Genomic DNA, 4,866 nt, shown 5'->3' on the forward strand with positions numbered 1-4,866 from the left:
TGGGCCAATGGGCTGAGAAGTGGCAGATGGAGTTTAATTCAGATAAATGCGAGGTGCTGCATTTGTGAAAGCTAATCTTAGCAGGACTTATACACTTAATGGTAAGGTCCTGGGGAGTGTTGCTGAACAAAGAGACCTTGGAGTGCAGGTTCATAGCTCCTTGAAAATGGAGTCACCCGGTAGATAGGATAATGAAGAAGGCATTTGGTATGCTTTCCTTTATTGGTCAGAGTATTGAGTACAGGAGGTCATGTTGCGGCTGTACAGGACATTGGTTAGGCCACTGTTGGAATATTGCGTGCAATTCTGGTCTCCATCTTATTGGAAAGATGTTGTGAAACTTGAAATGGTTCAGGAAAGATTTACAAGAATGTTGCCAGGGTTGGAGGATTTGAGCTATAGAGAGAGGCTGAGCAGGCTGGGGATGTTTTCCCTGGAGCATCGGTGGCTGAGGGGTGACCTTATAGAGGTTTTCAAAATTATGAGGGGCATGGATAGGGTAAATAGGCAATGTCTTTTCCCTAAAGTCAGAGAGTCCAGAACTAGAGGGCATAAGTTTAGGGTGAGAGGGGAAAGATATAAAAGAGACCTAAGGGGCAAAGTTTTCACACAGAGGGCGGTACGTGTATGGAATGAGCTGCCAGAGGATGTGGTGGAGGCTGGTACAGTTGCAACATTTAAGAGGCATTTGGATGGGTATTTGAAGGGGTATAGGCCGGGTGCTGGCGGGTGGGAGTAGATTGGGTTAGGATATCTGGTCGGCATGGACAGGTTGGACCGAAGGGTCTGTTTCCGTGCTGTGCATCTCTGTGACTCTATGACTAAAAAGGTCGCTGCCTGCATAATCAAAATCAGCAGACTGTTTTCAAAGGTAGTAAGTTTAACACAGGGAGAGAGGGGTTGGGGTGGGGGGAGGGGGAGCGGGGAGGTGGGAGAGGAGGAGCCCATTTGGTGTCTTGCCTCTTCGTCATCTTATTTTATACTGTATTATATACTTATATATTACTATTAATTTTAAGGATCCAACATGCAAAATATTCAGTTGTATTTACAACTGGATATTTTATAATGTACTATATAGTGTATCAACTTGTGAACAAATCAATTAACAGGCATATTAAGGAACAGAACTCATTCATAATCCAAGGAGTAAGTGAGGACTGCAGATGCTGGAGATCAGAGCTGAAAATGTGTTGCTGGAAAAGCGCAGCAGGTCAGGCAGCACCCAGGGAACAGGAGAATCGACGTTTCGGGCATAAGCCCTTCTTCAGGAAAGCCCTTTTCCTGAAGAAGGGCTTATGCCCGAAACGTCGATTCTCCTGTTCCCTGGATGCTGCCTGACCTGCTGCGCTTTTCCAGCAACACATTTTCAGCTATAATCCAAGGAGTGCCTGTAATAATAAAGCTGAAATAGTCTAAAACCAATACAATTAGCCGTATCACCTCTGTGGTTAAATTTTATATTTGTTATGACCATTAGAGAAATGTGACTAGAAAGGAATTGATCAACCTCAGTCACAATATAATATTTTGTAATCACCTTAGGAGCCGAGGAGAGGCTTGTTCTAGAGAAGTTTCTAAGTATGTAACCTTCATAATTACAAGAAGTATGGTTACCACCAAGGGTAATTTCATTGCACAGTTAATAGTTTAAGTTGTTAATGACTTCTTTCAGTACAAAATAGTTCGATGTCAGCGAATACATTTTTTTCAGAGAAAACTGCAATGTGTTCTCCACCACTGTCCAGAAGAATCCTATTTTCACCAGGCAATGTGTACATTGCGATTCTTATAATTCCACATAGTGGAAGTTTACCCTTGTCACCTATCTTGCAAATAGGATCTCAGCCATTTGCTCACCTTGTAATCTTGACATGGAAATTGAGTTGTATCAAAGCAATCCTGTGGCACAATGGCTATCCTGATCAGATGTTTGTTCACTGTTTAATACACAAACATGCAGTTGGGCCAAAGACTGTAACCTTTGGACATGGAAACTGACCAGTTTAATTCAACAACTTTGGAAAGGCAAAGTATCTCAACATTTGAACTTAGGTTCCAGAAGCCTTTTCAGGCTGTTAACATAAGTTGCCATACGTTGTTTCTTTTGATCTTTGCTCTTCTATGAAATTGTTGCTGCCAAAACAACCCCTCCAATATTGTTGCTATTTAACACTGGAGCTGAAGGGACATTTATTTTCTGGTGGTTTATTTCACAACTTGTGATTTATTATGCATAAAGTTATATTGAAGCTTAATGAGGAAACTATAGTTTAGGTTATTCAGTTTAGTTAATCTATTAATTTATTTGTTTAAGAACTGTTCTCTCATAGTAAAAATAATGTTTTGTGCTGTTTTTCTTTCAGGACAGCAAGTTAGAGGTTGCAGTTATTACACCAATCATGGGATTACTGCCAGGATATCCATTCTACAATAAATGGATAAATAAATACATACAATAAATTCAAGAACTGAATTTATTTGAAGAATGCATTCACTTTGATATTTTAGATTCTTCCCACAGAATGCTTTGAAGATCATTGGGATTTCTTCATTATCCTTGAATGCTGAATATGTGTTTGGGATTTCCTCTGTTTGTAATATGAAATAAAGTTTAATATTCAAAATGCACAGGAGATATTTCTACATTTTAATCTCTTCAGGGGTAGTTCTACACAAACACTATGAGAACTCAAAGACATAATTTCAGATGACCAAGTTATTTGCATGATTCTATCAATCAATCCTGGATGTGTATCTTCTGTAGATCACATCCTTACTAATACAGGACTATCCAGTGAATTCTTAATTTATACTTGTCCCTATAAACGTAAATACACCATCAAACCAAACGTTTATACAATTTTTTTTGAAGAATTATTTTGAATGTGTTTTATGCTTTTGCTGGGATATGATCCTATTCTGTCTCCAAACAGATTTTTTATTCTCAATTCTCAAGCTTTTTAAATTTTGAAACTCTTCTCTGTTTCAATGTCTTACTTAGCACTTCGTTATCTATTATTTTAAAATTTGGATCATATCAACATTCAATCTTTTCTCCAGTAAAGATTATCTGAGCTTGTTTCTCTTTTTTGTCTATAAATAAGTATGAGCATCACTGTCAAGGTATAATTTATTGTCCATCTCTCTTTGATTTTGTGAAGGTGATGTTGAACTCTTCACATCTCTCTCTCCCTCTTTCCTTGAAACATCAGGTCTATGGTTCATTGTCACCTATGGAAAAGGAAATTATGGTTGTTTCACAGAGAAAAAAATTCTTTAACTTTATTTGTAGGCTAAAATTGGAGTCAACCAATGCAAATTGTTTTTTTTTGCCGTAAATATCCTTTGCAGATTCAAAGACATTCGTACTTCGTCCTGACATTTAGAGAAGAGTTGTGACATTATCGAAGATGTATTATAAAACCCTGATAGCATTATTAAACACTTTTCATTAATTTGAAATTCATCTAGATAGTATTAAATCAGTTTTTTGGTAGTAGCAATTTCAATTATTGTCCTGTGCTCATTATTTAGCGATATCTGAGGAAATCAAGTTTATTTAATACAGAACATTAATACAGCAGATAGAACATGCTCCTAGCTCCTATAAATGTGTCAAATATAATTCCAGTTGCTGGAGTCCACCATCACCAACATTATTGTCCTCAGTTTAGCTGGGATTCCCTTGGTGTCACATTAGAGTTGAGTGCCATTTTAATGTTGTGGGTGTCAAAACTAAAATCTTTGGCATTTTTCTGTTGTTTTCAACTCTGATGAAGGCCTTGAAGAGGTTTATGATGTTGTGTCTTGGTTGAATCCAAACAGTACATTATTGACTGTTGCTTTTAAAAATTTCACAGCATGAAGGCATTAGTAGCCAGATCAGCATTTATTGCCAAACCCTAATTACCTTAAGAAGATGGTAATTTCAGGTATAACTTTAGTATAAGTTAAGGTATATTCTGAATCAGATAGTCTGTGGCTTGGAAGGGAGCTTGCAGGTGATGATGTTCCCATATATCTGCTGTCCTTGTTCTTCTAGGTGTAATAGTTCAATAGGAGGATTTGAATTGAATGGCTGTTGGGTTAGATTTGTCCCACATTTAGTGGATGGTTTATATAATACCTCAACACCAAATATATAACACTTCAACCCCAAGGCATCAATGTGGACTTCACAAGTTTCCTCATTTCCCCTCCCCCAACCACATGACCCCAGTTCCAACCTGCCAGCTCAGCACTATTCTCATGTCCTGTTCTACCTGCAAATCTTCCTTCCCACCTATCCGCTCCACCTCCTCTGCGACCTATCACCTTCATCCCTACCTCCATCCACCTATTGGCTTCCTTCTCCCCAGTTGAAACTTTATTGCTGGAACAGCACAGCAGGTCAGGCAGCATCCAGGGAACAGAAGATTCGACGTTTCGGGCACAGGCCCTTCTTCAGGAATGAGCAGAGAGTGCTGCAGACCTCACTTCCTTCTCCCCAGCCCCACTCCCCCTCCCATTTATCTTTCCACCCCGGAGGCTCCCTGCCTCATTTCCAATGAAGGGCTTTTGCCCGAAACGTCAATTTTCCTGCTCCTTGGATGCTGCCTGACCTACTGTGCTTTTCCAGCACCACTATAATCTAGACTATATATAATACCTTGTCAATCATCTATACTGCTGCAGTGGAATAGATTGCCTTGGGAGGTAGCTAATTCTAGTCTGCAGGTCATCTGCAATACAGCTGAGATTTTTTTAAGTACCCATAAATTTCACAGTAACTGATGTATTGAACTGCACCTTAATTTCATGTGGAATGAACCAAGTTGAATGGATTTCATATCATTGGTGGAATATGGGGAAGAAGACCAGCTT

The sequence above is a fragment of the Chiloscyllium plagiosum genome, chromosome 14, assembly GCF_004010195.1.
Source record: "Chiloscyllium plagiosum isolate BGI_BamShark_2017 chromosome 14, ASM401019v2, whole genome shotgun sequence".
NCBI lineage: Eukaryota > Metazoa > Chordata > Chondrichthyes > Orectolobiformes > Hemiscylliidae > Chiloscyllium > Chiloscyllium plagiosum.